Source organism: Dromaius novaehollandiae, unplaced genomic scaffold (genome assembly GCF_036370855.1).
Source record: "Dromaius novaehollandiae isolate bDroNov1 unplaced genomic scaffold, bDroNov1.hap1 HAP1_SCAFFOLD_37, whole genome shotgun sequence".
In the NCBI taxonomy this organism is placed as follows: Eukaryota; Metazoa; Chordata; class Aves; order Casuariiformes; family Dromaiidae; genus Dromaius; species Dromaius novaehollandiae.
The window spans coordinates 2,608,355-2,626,111 of NW_026991398.1; positions in this window are offsets into that span (position 1 = coordinate 2,608,355).

A 17,757-nucleotide genomic window follows, 5' to 3' on the forward strand; every position below is an offset into this window, starting at 1 on the left:
GGTACAAGCTCCTCAGGATAGACTGTCAGGGACAGTGGGGAGGGGGGATGCCCTTTGTGTTAAGGGGCAGCTCAGATGTGTGGAGCTCTTCCATGGAAGAAGCAAGGCTTTCGGTGAGTGCTTGGCTGCAGTCTCCTTTAAGCAATGTGAACAAGTCTGTGGATCACAGGCCCTGGTTCTTAGGGTGGTGGTGGTGGTGATTTTCATGTCCCAGATGTTAACTGGAAGGGCAAGCAGCAGAGTGCAAGCAGGCCAGGAGGTTTCTGGAGGACATCAGGGAGAACTTCTTAGCACAGGTGTATGATGGGACAATACTCATGATACTTTCTTGTATCTGGAAATTTCAAACAGGGAGGAACTGATCAGGGATGGGACAGGCAGTGGCAGCCTTGCCTACGGTGACCATGAAAAAGTAGAGTTCCAGATCCTCAGTGGAGTGAGGAAAGATAGTGGCAGAGTGCAGACCTTGGACTTCAGAGGAGCAGACTTGGGCCTGTTCAGGGGACTGGTGGATCCCAAGGGAGGCAGCTCTGAAGGGTCCAGGAGCTCTGCAAAGCCATCAGGTCTTTAAGGACAGCATCTGCCACGCACAGGGATGGTCCATCCCAATACTCAGTAAAACTAATGTACATCTCAGGAGATCGGCTTGGCTGCATTGGGAACTCATACCTCAGCCCCAGGGCAATAAGGCAGCATGCAGGAAGCAGGAGGGAGAGGCTGCAATGGAGCGATTCAAAAATATTGTCCAGCAAAGCAGGGATAGTGTTAGGGAAGCCAAAGTTCCCCTAGGACTGACAATTGCAGGGAACATCAAGAGCGTGAAGAAGAGCTGCTAAGGGTTCAGTTACAGTAGAAGAATATAAAGGAAAATGTTGGCTCACTGCTGGACTGGGCAGGGAATCTAGTAACAGAAGACACGGGTAGGTCTGAGGAGCTCAGTGCCTTCTTGGATTCAGTCTTCACCAGCAAAGTCTCCCGGGTTGTTGGGCCATAGTCCATGCTCCAGAGGAAAAAAATCAACCAAAGGTGGATGAGGGTTCAGTGAGAGATGACTTGCAAGAACTCAACCCACAAAAGTCTATGGGACCGGATGGGCTGCATCTGAGGACTTTGAGAGGGCTGGCCGCTATTGCCACAAGGCCGCTATTGCCACAAGGCCAGTCTCTATCATCTTTGAAAGGCTGTGGAGATCAAGGGAGGTCCCAACGAGCAGAAGGAATATTTTTTGCCTATCTTCAGAAAGGCCACAAGGACACTCCAAGAAGCTGCAGGCCATTCAGCCTCATTTGAGTGAGGAGTGTTTCATGGAGTGAATCCTCCCGCATCACATTTCTGGGCACAAGAGGGAGAAGAAGGTGCCTGGGAACACTCAGCATGGATTTACTGAGGTTCAATCATTCCTCAGCAACCTAATTGCCTGCTGTGATAGAAGACCTGCACTTGTGGAGGAGAGGAGAGTAGTGGCTGTCATTTGCCATGACTTTAGCAAGGTGTTTGACACTGTCTCACACTATATTCTTGGATACAAATAAGGCCTTATGATAGGCTGAGTAGACAACCAGAGAGGTGAAAAGCTGGTTGGATGATTGAGCTCAGAGGGTTTTTATGAATGGGTCAGGCTTTATCGGGAAGCCAGTGACAAGTGGAGGATGCAGGGCTCTATACTGGGACCTGTCCTGTCTAACAGGATCATCAGTGACCTGGAGGACACACCTCTCATCACATTCGCAGATGGCACCTCATCAGGAAAACAGTCATAAGCCCAAGGGCTGCCATTCAGAGGGACCGCAGCAGGCAGGAGGAATGTGCTGTCAGGAACTTTGTGAAATTCAAAAGCAAAAGAAATGCCAGGCCCTGCACCTGGGACACACCAACACCCTGCAGTGATACAGCTGAGCAGTGCCCAGCTGGGCAGCGGCAGTGCAGAAAAGGACGTGGGAGTCTTTGTGGGCAGCAAACTAAGCATGAGCCAGCAGCATGCCCTGGCAGCAATGGAGGCCACAGCATCCTGGGCTGCCTGAGGGAGAGCACAGCCAGGAGATCAAGAGAAGTGATTATTGCCCTCTACTCAACACTCGCTAGAGCACTTCCAGATACTGCATCCATTGGGGGCCCTCTGTAGAAGAACACTGCTGATCGCTTGGAGTGAGCTCAGTGGCAGGCCTCCAAGGTGGTCAGCATTGGAGCACTTGCCCTGTGAGGAGACGCTGAGGGAACAGGCCTTGTTCAGCCTGGAGAGGGAGAGGCTTTAGAGTGAACTCATAGTAGCTTTCCAATTCAAGGTTATCATCAATAAAGAACCAGGCTTTTGCTGAGTTGGCAGCACAATGAGAGGCAACAAGTATAAGCTGACACAAGTGCAGTCAAAATTGGATATAAGGAAGAAAATTCACCGAGGATAACGAAGCATTTGAAGAAGGGTCCAGAGAGGTTATGGACTCTCTGTTTTCAGAGGTTTTCAGGACTGTTGAACTAAGTCCCAAGAAACTTGTTTTGAATTCAGTGTTGATCACCATGTGAGCAGGAGGTCGGACAAGAAACCTCCCAAGGTCCCTGTGTCATGGACCAAGTCTTCTCTGATCCCATTTCTAGGTAAACAAAGGAGAAGAAGGTGACAGGGAACAGTCAGCATAGATTTACTGAGGGGAAATGATGCCTCACCAACCTGATGGTCTTCTGTGTTAAAAGCACTGTGTACCTCGACTTTAGGAAGGCTTTTGACACTTTCTCCCACAGTAAACTTGCATACAAGTTAGTAGGCAAGTTAGTCAGACAGCAGTGTGCCCAGGCAGCAAGGAAGGCCAACTGCCTGAAACAGGCTGAAAGCCTCCGACAGACCTGATGTCTTTGTCCCCTATAGCTGTTGTCTCTGCCACTGAGGCCTATGAGTAGACATCAGGGTTTCACTGTCTTGAGGGACTTTTGTTCCCAAGAGGAACAAACTACTGAAAGAGAAAGCTTTAAACTCACGGAAATGGAAATCAGCAGCTGGGTATGGGAATGAACAGAGTGATGAAAGGAGTTGCAATGTTACAGTGCCCGGATAGTGTGCTGTAAAGGGTATGTTAATTTAATCAGGACATGTGGACATACGAGAGAGAGCCACGTGGCTCCTGGTGGTCCTGGGTTGTGCCAGGGGCTGTGCTGCTCTTGGGGATCCCAGACCAGGCTGTGTTTTTGTCTGGAAAACACTCTATGCAAGCTGCTAGAGAAGAGGGATTTTCCTGGGCATTCAGAGCAACCCAGGCAGGACTCAGGCATGTCAAGGGAAACCCATCCCACCCACACCAAACCCCCTGCTCTCCCCAGACACCTTCTTGGACCCTGGGGCCAGGAGCAGGAGGGGGTGCGGGGGCATGGCCACATCCCAGACTAGTCTCCATCAGGCCTTCAGCTCCACAATGTGTCACAGCTTCAAGTGAGCTCTCTAAAGCAACACTTCCCATGGCCCTGGTGCACAGAGAAGACACCCAGGAGACAGGGCAGAGAAAGGGCAGAGACCTTGGGCTCAACAGTTGGGCTCACAGCGTCACAGAGCGGGTGCCACAGGCTGAATAAGCAACCCAAAGAAGCAAACAAGTCCTTCCTTTTGCAGGGACTTGGAAAGCCACATCTCTGACAGTATTCAAGGGGGATGGAGTCCCCCTTCTGCAAGATTTGCAAAGGTGGGAGCTGGTCACCTCACAGACTTCTGAATGATCCCAAATGCAGGTCCTGAGGCACTGCACCACCTTACAGGCTCTGCACTGGAGCCTGGACAGCAGCACTGCTGTGTGTGGGCATGTCCTGAGATGCCCAGGGTCAAAAATGTGGGAGATGCAGGATGCCAGGGCTGCACATCCCCCAAGTGAGACAATGTCCTGGAGGGGGTCCAGGGTGCCAGGGAATGTACCCAAGGGAGAAGCACTACCTTGAGGTGACACAGAAAAGCCCATGGACCAACTCACGTCAAAGATGAGAAACAGCTTTCCCCAGGCTCAGCCAAAAGGAGAGCAGGGCAAAATTCATGGGAGATGGGAAAACCCCCAAATTTGCTACCTGGGCTGGCCCATGGCTTTGGAGCCTGGCAGGGACCAGGGTCCTGGAGAAAGCCCCATGGATGAGGTGTGTTAAGGGAACGTTTGCTCTTCTCTGGCATATTCTCTCTATCTTCAGCACTGCAGATGGAGGAACCTTGCCGAGGACTTCTAAAAACTTTGGTGCCTAAAGGAGGAAGGCCATGTCCTCTCCCATATTGTCCTACATCCTACTTTGACAAAAACAGCGACCCACAACAGAAACCAGGTTTGAAGCTCACCAAAGCATCTCAGCCTGTGGCCACGTTTTGTGCTGTTTCATCCCACATGACTTTGATCCTGGCTTTGAAAAATGCCAAACCTTAAACCAGCCCTGAAGCCCTGGCTTCCCACACAGGTCTGCCCAGTGCAGAGACCTGTCAGGGCAGGAGTGCAGAAGTGACTTCTCTAGTGCCTCATCTGAGATATTTCACAGCCTTTGCCACCATCTGGAGACATTCCTAAAGGATTTATCAGCAAGTTCTGGAAAATAACTGGGGTGAAGGGAAGTGACTGCTTTCCAGGTTGTGAGGAAAAATCTGTTTGCTCTCTCCCTGGCTGTGCCATCTCCATGGCAGTGACCTCCCGAGTCCCCAGATGATACGAGCTGAGGTCACAGTGGGATGTGCCACCTCACACAGAGGTCTCCCCGGTGTCACAGGGGTACCCTCACTTCCCTGCAAGGCCTGGTCACTGCTGGGCACCGCTCATGTGCTGCCTGCCACTGCCCTTTGGAGCCACTCCATGGCAAGGAGAGGGGATGGGAGCCACCCTGGGGCCCCTCACCAACAGGCAGAGGAACAGGGGCACATCAGAGAGTTTTGTGTAATGAGACAGGAAGAGCATCCTTCCTCCTCGTCTGAAGAGGCGAGACAGGGGCAAAGGGACAAGCAGGATGGAGGACTGATGGACCACCACCATCAGCCCAGACTGCAGTTTCTTCTTCCCAACTCTCCTGCAGCTCTCCATCAAGGGTAAGGGCTTTGGGAGCTCCTTCCTGAGGGGTCACACAGAGACTGTCAACTGCAAAAAGGGCTGTGGATCCCGGGCTGTGGGAGTGGCTGCACAGGGCTGTGGGTTGCCGTGAGAGCCTTGTTGTAGAGTCCTGACTGGCTGGAGGGACAATGTGGCAGCGAGGACTCCTGGGTCCTGGGGCTTGGCCCTAAGCCCCCAGGATCTTGTGGGGGTGGGGGCAATCCAGGTCCAGGTTTCCCTGGGAGTGGGTCCCCCTTTGGGATCTGGCTCTGGCAGGAAAGGGGTGCTGCATCCCAGAGGCTGGGGTGGCCTGCAGTTCCATGGGGCTTTCAAGAGCCTTCTGGAAATGCCCTTGCTGGAAATGGAACCTTCACCTTGTAAGAAATCCTAGTAGTCTACTTGTTTGGGAGAACCTCTGTTCTTCCCCATGGATCCTCTTCTGCCTTCATTTTGGCAGAGCATGTTTTGGGCAAGGAGATGCCATCTTCAGATGGCTACAGCCCCTGTCCTCCTGCAAATACGGGGTCAAACCTCTGCACCTAGAAGACAGCCTGTTTGGGAGAGCAGCTTGGGAACAAGTAGTGGTGCCAGTGCCACTCCATAAGCCCTGGCTGATCCCAAGCATTCTTCTTTGAGCCATACTGGGCAGTGCCGAGGTGAGTCCATCAGGGCCATCTACCCCAGCCCTCCTACGGGCCCTAAGCCATTGGCAGGCCCAGAGCTGCTCTCTCCATCGCTGCCCCCTCATCACTGCCCCGTGCCCCCATGGGCTCCTCAGCCCTATGGAGTGACCTGCCAGGGCCCAGCCCAGCCCTGCAGAGAGCAGCCCCTGCCTGGCTGCGGCCCAGCCCTGCCGGGTGCAGCGTGAGGGCTGCCGAGCCCCGGGCTGCCAAGAGCAGGGTGTCCGGGCCCCAGGGGACAGAGGATACTGCCCTGCCCCACCCGGCCCTGCCCTGGGGCAGCAGGACACTGCCCGCAGGCTCCGGCACCCCAGCCATGCCCAGGGCCCCCGCACCGGCACCAGGGCCCGCACCAGCACCGGCTCCGGGACTGCTCCCCTGCGCCCGGCACGGCCCCCAGGCGCAGGGCAGCCAAGAACCCCGCGGGACCCCTGCGGCAGAGCCCAGACCCTGCAGGGCAGCGGCTGGGCCCCAGGGCCCCGCACTGCCCGGGCACACGGCGACGGGCTGCCCCCAGGCCCTGCCGCACCCCGCGCTGCTGCCCACAACATGGCGCCCAACTGCGGGGGGGGGGGGAGGGGAGGGGCAGAGCTGACCACCAGGGCAGGAGGCTGCAATGTTTCCCCGGCAACGCCCCAGTGCTGCCTCCTATTGGCTGCTGTGAGGAGGAGGGCTGGGCTGGGTTTGACTGGTGGCTCTGTCAGCCAATCGGAGTGCAGCATGTGGAAAAACCCAGCCCTGGGAGCAGGGTGAGACCAAAGCGGGAGCGAGAGGCAGGGTGAGAGCAGGTGCAAGCGGGGCTGGCGGGGCTGTGAGCGCGTCCCGATGGTGGCAGGTGCCCTCCCGCCGGGGTGGGGGCAGTGGTGCTGCCCCGGTGCTGCTTTCCTCCCGGAGCTGCAGCAGGGGCTGGTGGGGCCAGGAGCACGGGACAAAGCACCCTGGCCCCGGGGCAGCTGCCCTGCGAGCCAGACGTGCCGGCTGCCCCCAAGCAGCTGGGCTGGGGCGGCTGGGGGGGTTTGGGGGCAGGAAGCTTTGCCCCTGCCCTGGGTCGCAGACCCCTTGTCCAGCCTTTCCTGGACCAGCTGCTTTGGGGGCAGTAACTGGTCCGTAGCGGGTGTTTCACTGCCCAATGAGCATTGCGAGGCCCCGGGGTGAGTCCGGGTGGCCGCTCAGGAGCTGGCTGAGCCTTGGGGGAGGCAGGGGCAGCTGCAGGCGGCAATAGCCATGTGGCCGGGCTGTGGGCAGGGAGGTCACGGCTGTCTGCGAGAGCTGGGCCAGGAGATCCCCAGTGTCACATCAGCTCTTAGTCAGTAGTTGCCAGGCCAGCAGGAGACCTGTGGCTCAGCTGTTGATGGTGAGGTCACTTGTGGTGGAGTAGCTGATAGGCCAGCAGCAGGAGCAAGGCTTGGATGTTGATGATGAGGTCATTTGTGACCGATTACCTGATTGGACAACAGCAGAGCTGTGGCTGGAAAGGTGACTGTGAGGTCACTTCCAGCTGAGCAGTGGTTGGGGCAGCAGCAGGTCCATGGCTGGGACATGTGCTTTGGAGATCACTCTGCCTGAGCAGCTGATAAGCCAGGATTGGGCTCACGGCTGGGAAAGTTATCGTGCGGTAACTGCTGTCTCAGAGACTTGTAGGCCGGTGACAGGCACATGGCTGTGAAGGGGACTGTGAGGTCATCTCTTCTGAGTCCCTGATAGGCCAGCAGCAGGCCCCTGCCTGGGAAGTGCCTTGTGAGGTCACTGCAGGCAGAGCAGCTGGCAGGCCAGCAGCTGGCCCCTGGCTGGGAACTGACTCTGAGGTCCCTCCTGTCCCAGCAGCCTCCAGGGCTGCAGCAGGCACCTGGCTGTAAAGGTGCCTGTGAGGTGCCTTCTGGGTGAGAAGCTGATAGGCCAGCAGGAGCCTCGGGCTTAGTTCATCATCCAGTAAAACAATGCCAGACCACGGTTACACAACAGCTGTATGGCCCCAGTCAATACCAACAGGCATACCAAGAGAAAACCCAGTGCTCAGTTGACAACAGTATGTATACTCAACAGACAACCATACTCAGTCGATAACAGTACGCACATCAACAGGTCCTTCAGTGGAGAATTCCACAGTACCTCGATGCCTGTGGTGTGAGTCTGTGGTGTCACTTCCCCTTTGCTGACTAGGTTTGTTTAGTGATCATGGGGTCGTTGGAGGGTGTGCCACTAGGCTACAGCAACTGCACAGTGTGGTGACTCCAGCCATGGTGCCACCAGGGTTCCTGAACTCTTGGGGAGCACCCCAGAGCAAACCCCTCTTCTGTGGGCTGCACCATCCTGAGTGCCACGCTTGCCTGTGTGGCACCTATCAGATGGCTGCAAAGGCTCTAGCAGGAGACAGACAGAATGTCCCCCCCACCCAAAAGGCCTGGGCCACATGCGTACAGAGGCCTTCTGTCCAGAGAAGTTGAGGCAAAAAGAGAGGCAAGAGCTGTCCTGCTGAGCCCCTGTGAGAGCACTTCCACTCTGCTTGCTGGAGGTGGGAAGTGAAGAGGACCAGGGCTGTGGATGTGCAGAGGAATTCCCTGCTGCAAGGCCTTGGAGGACTAGAAGCAAATGGAAGGGCTGGAGAGGTGGCCTTTGTGTGTTTTGGGGCCCTTGTGTGTCCCCTGGCTGCTGCCACGTCTAGTCCTGTCCCCTGTGTGTCTCTGATGCAGAGGCACATGTTGGCTGGCAACCGTCTATGAGGCGAGGGGCAGGTGGTGTGGTGTGTCACAGTGGTGGGGTGCCCTGTGGTGGGAACGAGTGGTGGCCCCAGGGTCTTGGTGCTGCTCTGCGTGGGAGGAGGTGTCTGGAGAGAGCAATGCTGTGCGTGGGGAGTGCTGCCAGGCTGGGGAGCTGGGGGAGCCCTTGGAGGGGAGGAGGTGACTTGGCTCGCAAGGCCCAGGCTGCCCTGGTGGCGAGAGCCAGGGATGCTGGCAACCTGCTGCCTTCTGTGCGCTGAGGTTCAGGCCTTGAGTTTCCTCAGCTCTTGCCAGGATCTGCAGCCAGACATCCCACACAGACTTTGAAATACATAGAAATATGGAGTTCAGAGTGTTTGGAGTACAAGAGGTCGTGTTTCAGAAAGGGTTCCTTGTTGGAGATTTTTGAAGTTATCACCTCTGGGATCTGTCTAACCACAGGTGTTTTTTTTAGGCTAGAGGCACTGCAGTTGCCTCCCTCTCCTATTAGCAAAGGCTAAGGGGGGATATGACCCATATGCATAATTGGTGCAGGCACTCTTTTCTTATGCGCCAGGACGCTAGAAACTCTTTGCTTATAATGCAGTAGTATCCCCCAATTAGCCCTTATCTAACCTTCTGATTAACCCCCTCTCCAATCCAGTGAAATATATCTGGAGAGAGGGTCCTGAGCTCTTCCTGCCAAAGGCCAAGCTGCTTCAGGTCTCTCTGCTGCTCCCTGCACCCTGCGCACTGCTCTGGGCTCTGACACCAGACATCCAGGGGCTGACATCTAGCAGGAGGCCGCAGAGAGCAGTTTGGATCGTGTGGGACTTTTTTCACCCACACGGTTACATGGAAAATGTCTTGCCACAGTGGAGCACTCAGAGGCGCTCTTTAACGTGGCAGTGCCACAGTCATTAGCTTTTAAAATGGCCAAAACAAGGGAAACTTCCAAAGACAAAGTATTTCTTCAGAAGATAATTGGTCTTTAAAACCACTTCTCCCAGATGGAGACCACAGTGAGTCGTGATGCTCAAGCACTTTCCTGCAAGTCAGCAGGAAATACCTCAGGGGTCATAGCTGAGAACCAGCTTGTAAAGCTGAAGTTGTTTTGTGCAGATAACTTGCAAGTCCCCTCAGAATTATGTTCCTCGCCTTTCCACATGCTCCTGTCTGCTCTAAGGGAGTCATTTCTGACCTGACAGATCAGGTGTCCAACTCAGCTGAGCACATTCTGTAATGTGTCACTGAGCTGATTGAGGCCTGCAGGTTCCGAACCTCCTGCCCAATCACTTCGGGCACAGCCTGGGTCTTAGCTCACTCGGGGACTCTTCTTTGCAAGTGAACCCCCTGTGAGATGAAATCCCAAGTGTGCATCTGAGGCTAATTTGGCCAGAGGTGCCCTCTTGGCAGTGAGGTGTGGATAAAAGCAAGTGAGGGTCAGTTCCTTTTAGAGTGGTCCAGAGGTCTTGCAGCAGGCCTTGCACAGTTCATCTAACCCACCCATCATCAAACTGTACATTGGAGCTTGCAAGATGGTTCCTTCTTGGTAGCACACTATAAAATACCCCTCTGGCTGGTATTAATACATCACACACTACTTTGGGAAGGTTGAGCTGCCAAAGGAAGCCTCCAGATAATGTCCATGGTGTCTCTGGTCCACAGGGGCAGCACACTGAGCTTGGAGGAGATCTGGGCGAGGAGCTGTGCACTGCTTGGTGGCAGGTCCGCTGCAGAGGGGCGAGTCCTGAGCAGGGTGGCCGTGAGCCGTGCCTGCCTGCCTGCCGGCTGTAGGCTGGTGGGGTGGCTGCAGCAGAGGTGCCCTCACAATCAGCACCCAGATGGGTCCCTGTCACCTGCATCACCTCCTCCCCTCCCCAGGGCAGTCACTTCTGCTGGGTGGGCTCTCTGAGGCACTGGGTGACATCACAAAGCCTGCTGGCCAGCACATCTGCTGAGGGCCAATCAGGCTGCTGCAGTGGAAGTGACCTCACAATCAACACTGTAGTCATGTCCCCTTTGCCTGCCTCTCCCCATCCTCCTGCCCGTATATCATCCCTGATGGGATGAGAGGTGGTGTGATTCTCTTCTTGTCCTCACAATGCCTCCTACCAGAATCCAGCCCATGAGGTTCCTCTACAGGAGGTGACCTCACCATCAACACTGCAAAGGTGTCACTTCCATGTTTTTCTTCCCTGCTCCTCTTCTGAGTCGTCCTCTTTTCTGGGCCCCACATTCAACATCCCAGCCGTGTCCCCTTTACTGGCACCACACTCTCCCCTATCCCTGTGGATTTACACACACGGGGTGGGACAGCTCACGTGGCAGGATGAAACTGGGCTCCAGAGGAAGGCAGGCTGGGATGGCGAGGAGGTGCAGGTGTGCTCTGTGCAAAGGGGTGGCTGGAGTGCACAGGGCTTTGCCTTGGAGCAGGTGATGAGCCAGTGGAGACCTTGTAGGAAGGAGAAGAGGACACAGCAGTCTGGGTGACATTCTGGTAGGTGTTTCAGCTAATTCAGGATCTGCTTGGCAGGATCCGACAGGAGACTTCCCTGGAGGGCAGAGGGGCCATGAGGCCTCTGTAAAGAGAGACTAGGCAGAGGAAGAGAGGACAGAGAGGCAGAGGAAGAGAGAGGAGACATGTCAATTTGAATACAGTAGTTTCTCAGAACAAAGTTTCTCCATTGAGAGTGTTGCCAGGAAGTGTATCATGAAGAATAACATATACATAGATATAAACATGTAAACTCACATAGGGTAATTTCTGTAGTGCATACATATGGTGCTGCCAATCAAAAAGAAAGAAAGTAGTCATTAGAATTGATAAAGAATGTTCAAAGTTCTGAAAATGAAGAATTTTTTTTCAGTTCTTGCATAGAGCTATTTTTTGTATAGATTTCAGCAATGACAAGAACTTTACACAAAGGCTCTTTTAGCCATATACAGAGGCCACTGCTGCCTGAGATGCCCTGTGTAGCTGTGTTCCTGTGTGATGCTGGGAGATGTGACCCAGGAACTATGGGAACCTTTCCGAAGCATTGGCTGGTCACCAGAAGCATCTCCCGACCTCTCAGTGGGACAACTTTTTTCTTTCCATTGACTAGAAAGGGAAGTCCAGACAACTGGGTTAGCCAGAGACATCTGCACTGAAGGGGTCCCATCCCTGCTGTCGCTTAAAATGGAGTCACACTTCATAGACCATGCAGGGAATGAAAAGGGAGAGTGGCTAGATATTTAGGGACTCCTTTAAGATGTCACTGTAATACAGGTACATTGAGATTGGTGCAAATTAGGCCATGGATAAATAGAGCATTTTCACTGAAGCTGATCAGCCTGCTTTCCTCTATCTGCTGTGAGAGCTCCACACCTCATGGTGCAACTCGCTGTGTGCAAAGAGCAAGGAGCGGCAAGGATGATCCTGGGCAGGGAGTGATTTGAGGGCACTGGACTTGTGCAAGACACAAAGATATCATTTTTAATAATGTACGCCTTATTAGAAAAGAAATCTTTAGAAACGGTCAGTAGAAATGAAAGAAGAAAGAAATTTAATAAATTATCTAAAGCAAAAAAAAAAAAGTTTTCTTACACCTTTCAGCTTTTGAAACTTCTTTGTGTTCTTATTGCCCTGGGAAAGTGATGTTTCAGACCTGGGCTGGGATGCAGTCACAGGGTCATGGACATGTGGTGCCACTGCAGGTGTCCTGGTCCCCTCTGCCCAGGCTCCCTCTGCAGCTCCCAGGGGCTCCGGTCTCCTGCAGGTCCCCTGTGAGAGCTGCCAGGCCCAGGCAGGTGCCTCAGAGACACCAGGGCCTCTCCAAGTGCCACTGGGTGCTTGTGGTTGGACACCTGAGCTCTGCCTGGAAAGGTGAAGAACTGTTTTCAACATTAGAAAAAATATGAGCACACCTTCATCAGCTCACATGATTGGCTAATTTTAATGTCAGTGTTTTCCCATGATAACATAATGGAAATTTTGAGGAAGAGTCTGCATATCGGGAGGGGAAATATTGATCTGCCCTTGACCTTGTCTTTCCACTGCTCTGTTTGTTAGGCTGTGGATGTAATCTCAGTGATCTCTCACATATTTCCACATGTCCTGATTAAATTGAAATGAACATACAATTGAGGAGTATCTTTTTTATTAAACTATTTCAATTTCTATTTTTGTTTGATTGCAGTTAAGACAAATCCTTCTGTGCCTGTTTGCAGCTACTTCTCTAAGGAAAGCAGTTGGGAATTGGTGCACGTGAGCTGTAACCTTCAGCTACAGACTTGAGAGGAAAAAGGTTAGATTTTTAACCAGAGTGCTCTAAGTCCCCAGTGGCTGATGAGGGAACTGATAGGGCTGGGGAGCTGGGGAGGAAGGTTGTCCGTACATTTCTCTTATCAAAAATACTGATTTTCCTACATGCCCAGACATCATTAGAAGACACTCTGGATCAGTTGGAGAATGTGGGTATTGCTTATTCTGAAAACTGAAGAATAAAGAAAGCTTAAAAAGCAGACATCTTTCATTTTCAGGTGCTCTTTGAAATATGCCTAATTTCAGTACTCTCCTGAAAGCTTCCCAATTAGCCACACAAGACTTGAAGAACTGAAGCAAATTATGCAGAGAGTCATGGCTCCTTAGGGTTTTTTGCATTTTAATGACCACTTGGGTGTATTTGGTGCTGAGCCCATGAACCACAGATGCTGAGAAGAGACTGAAGAAACCTCTCAAGAAGTTAAAGTCAGAAGCAAATCCCAAGTTTCCTGGAGCGTTAACAGGTCCCACTGAGGGCCATTACCAAGAAGGCCTCCCCAGGGGCTGATTAGAGCAGAAACCTGGAGGCCCTGATTGCAGGCAGGCAAAGGCAATGTGCAGGTGGCTGTGATGCCAAGTCAACCTGGATGTGTGTTATCAAGCAGAGCAGCCAGGCACTGACAGCCAGCCCCTGGGCAGGGTGATCCTTTCCATCATGCATTGCTCAGGGCTCTTCCTGGGAGCAGTGTGCGGGTGGGGGTGTGCAATGCCGAGTGCAGGACCATGATACAGCACCTCCTGGGCTCCCAAGAGACAAGGAGGCAGCAAGGCCACAGTGCTTTAAGGAATGGTGTCTTCTCATGGGCCTGGCTGGCAGAGACACCAGCCATAGCCAAGAGGACAAAGACCTGGCTGTGTTGGGAGGTGTCAGCCTTGGTAGTGCCCTCAGCCATCTCCACCACAGGCCATCCTATGCTTTCCCACACCTGTGCCTGTTTCCTTGCAGACTGTAGACACCCAACCTGCTTCCCCACCTTGCTCTCACCCTGGGATCTCCTGACCTCTCCTGATGTCTTCCTGTCCTCACTTGCTTTTCCCTGAAACACAAAGCCAGGGACTGACCACAGACTCCCTCTGGGTGACCGGTAGCACCACAGCACTACCCTACGAGTGACATTTTCTTTTCCTAATGTCACATCTAAACCCCACAAGCTGCTGCTTGCGGCTTTGTCTCTTTCTCATGCTGTTTCCCACTACCAAGAAAAGCTCCAGCATTTCTGAAACCACCCTTCAAGCAGTCACAGGCTCCTACTCTACTGCCCTTCGCCTCCATTTCAGCAGGCTGAAGAAGCTGAGGTCCCTCAACCTCTCCTCACGGATGGGATTATTCCCACCTAGGCACAGGACCTGACACTTCTCTTGTAAATCTTCATGAGGTATCTGTTGTCCGAATCACCTGAGTTTCTCAAGAGTCTTCTGGACTAAAGTTCATCTGTGTCAAAATGAAAAAACAAAGCAAAAAACCCCAAACTAAACCAAAACAGTGCCAATGAGCTAAGGGTAAGCAGGGGTGTGGTGGGCTGTATGGGAACAATCAGAATGGTAAAAGATACAAATTAAGAAGGGGAGAAAACAGGAAAAAAAATGAAATTAAAAGTGAAGCAAATGATGGTTCACAGCTGCTTGGGGGATTCCTGCCAAGATGCCCTGCATCTGAATAATTCTGCCTGGAGGAGGACAAGAAAGCTGGCCTACTTCCACTGTCACAGGGAACCTGCGTGCTTTGCCTGACATCAATAAGAGAAGATTAAGAGTGGGAAGAATCACAGACTCCTTCAGGGTGGAGGAGGGAACCTCAGGAGGCCTCTGGCCCAATCTCCCTGTTCACAGCAGGGTCAGCTCTGGGGTCAGACTAGGTTGCTCCGGCAGCCATCCAGTCTGGTCTTGGAAACCTCCAAGGCAGGAGACTGCACAGCCTCTCTGGGCAACCACTTCCAATGCTTGACCATCCACATAGTGGAAAAGCTTTTTCTTATCTCCTGCATGAATGACTCTTCTTTCAGCTAATGCCCATTGTCTCTTGTCCTCCCACCGTGCACCCTGGTGAAGAGCCTGTCTCCATCTTCTGGATGACCTCCTCGTAGCCATTGGAAGGCTGCTATGAGGTCCCTCCAAAGCCATCTCTTCTGCAAGTTGAACAAGCCCCATTTCCTCACAGAGCAAGTGCTCCAGCTCCCTGACTACTGTGAAGACCCTCAGCTGAATTTGCTCCCAATTATCAGCCTCTCTCTTGGTCTGGGAAGCCGACACTAGATGCAGTGTTCTCTACGTGGTCTAATGAATACTGACTAGAAGGCAATCATCATTCCCCTCGACCTCCTGGCTGTGCTCCTGCTCAGACAGTCCACGATGCTTCTGGCCCTCTTTGCTGCCAGGCAACACTGCTGGCTCATGTTTTGCCTCCTGTCCACCAGGACCCTCAGGTCCTTTTCCACAGAGGTGCTCCCCAGGCACTCAGGCCCCAGCCTGTAACACTGTGGGGTGTTGGTTTCTCCCAGGTGCAAGACCTGGCATTTGTCCTTGTTGAATTTTCTGAGGTTCCTGACAGCCCATTCCTCCTGCCTGTCCAGGTCCCTCTGAGTGGCAGCCCTCAAGCATATGACTAGGCCCTCCCACCTTCAGTTTGGGGTCATCTACAAGCATGATGACTGTTGCTTCCTGCGTGTAACTAATACAGATGATAAACAGGACAAGTTTCTGGAGAGATCAGTGGTGCTCCACTTCTCCCTGGCCTTCAGGAAGAGTGCTACCCATTCACCACTGCCCTCTGAGCCTGACCATCCAAGCAGCTTTTCAGCCATCAGGTCGTCTACTCTTCTTGACTGTAACATTCTAACGTGCATGCAAGAATATTGTGGGAGACAGTGTCAAACACCTTGCTGAAGTCTGGGTAAAAGACATTGACTCTTCTCCATCCACAAATGCAGTTATTTATTCATAGCAGGCAATCACATTGGTGAGGCACAATCTTCCCTGGGTAAATCCATGCTAAGTGTTCCCTGGCAACTTCTTCTCCTTCATGTGCCCAGAAATGTGATCTGGGAGGATTCCTTCCATGACTCACTCCTCACCAAAGTGAGGCTGAACTGCCTGCAGCTCCCCAGGTTGCCCTTGTGGCCTTTTTGGAAGATGGGTGCAACATTTGCCTTTCTGCAGTCGTTGGGACTTCACCCCATCTCCACAACCTTGCAAAGATGGTAGAGAGTGGCCTTGCAGTGACAGCAGCCAGCTCTTACAGCATCCTCACATGCAGCCCATCCAACCCCCCTGACTGGTGTAGTTTGAATTCTCACAAGGAATCCCTCAATAACCTCATCCACTGTTGGCTGCTTTTCTCCTCTGGAGCCCTGACTCAAGGCACAACAGCCCGGGAGACCTTGCTTGTGGAAATGGAAGCTAACAAGGGCTTGAGTTCCTCAGACCTCTCTGCATCTGCTGCTAGAGGATTCCCTGTCCCATTTAGCAGGGCGGCCACATTTTCCTTTTCATTCTTTGATTCTTACTGAAGCAGTAGCAGCTCATCTTCATGCCCTTGACGTCCCCTGTAAGTGTCAGTCGTAGGGGAGCTTTTTCTTCCCTAACACCATGCCTATGATGCTGGACAATATTTCTAAATTCCTCCTTGGCCTCTCCCTTCTTCCCCCTGCTGTATGCTGCCCTATTACCCTGGAGCTCAGCTGTGAGGTCCCTCTTTAGCCAAGTTGGTCCCCTGAAGTGTCTGCTAGTTTTAGCAAGTATCGGGATGGCCCATCCTTGTGCTTGGCAGGTCTGTCCTTAAAGACCTGCTGGCTTTCGGAGCTCCTGGGCCCTTCAGAGCTGCCTCCCCTGGGATCCCCCACCAGTCCCCTGAACAGGCCAGGAAGTCTGCTCCTCTGAAGTCCAGAGTCTGTACTCTGCTACTGTCCTTCCTCACTCCCTCCAGGATTTTGACTGCACATTTTCATGGTCACTGTAGGAAAAGCTGGCACTATCCTATCCCTGATCAGTTTCTCCTTATTTCCAGCTTCCAGATGCAGGAAAGCATCACCCTTTTCTGGCTTGTCCATCTCCATCTGCTCCTGTCTGTGCCCCAGGCTGCATGCACTTGTGTATACTTGGGCTGCAGACCTCAGCTGTGGCACAGAGAACAGACCGGTCATGGTGAAACATGTTACCAAGAGCCAACGACACCATGTGTGCAATGGCCCCACTTCAGAGCAGAGCCATGCTCGTGTAGATAGCAGATGACAATGTAATGGTGAAAGGAGGTTCCCACTAAGAGAGCAAACCCTGCAGTGCCCAAGGCCAGGGAGAAACAGAGCTGGGCTGTGCTGAAATGGCAGGAGAGGGGTTTGCTGCCTGCGCTGACTCTGCAGCACCGCTTGGTCTGTGACAGGGGTGAATCGATCTCCAGAAAGGACAAGGTGTCACCGAAGAATTCCTTGGAGCTGGATGTCCTGTGATCCAGCCAACCTGTGGATATCACTAGCCCAGTCCCTGTTCATATCATCTGAGGGCATGAGAGAAAAAGAATGGAGAGAAAAGCTGGAAGTGTTTGACAATGCAGAGACTACAGTGGAGACCTTGGTGTGACGTGCCTCCTGTCTATGCAGTGTGCTTGGATGTAGACAGGATGGACCTTTGCCTAAAGGCAATGGTGGGATCCAGTTGTTTGGGCACTGGTAGGAAACCTGGGAGGCTCTGGGGTGCTTTCCCAGCAACCACTCCAGAAGGACATGGCTTTCCTGTAGGTCCCATGCTGAATTTACTAGAGACCTGTGGTTGTGCTGGACACCCCAGGCACGGGACATGGCCCTGCCTATGGCCTACCTTTATGTCACTGAATCTACTGTCTGCACTGAATTGCATTAGCTATTTGCATTGCACAGATCTGCTTGTGTCTCAGCTTGCTAGTGAGTGGAGCTCTAGTTGCAGTAGGCATCTAGGGTCATTTCAGATGGCCAAGGCAATTCCCCACCTGGCCACCACTTCATGCTCTAGAAAATGTGGGTGTCATAGTTGCACCATCAGAGCAAGCAGACACTGGCACATGCCTGGGACCACCT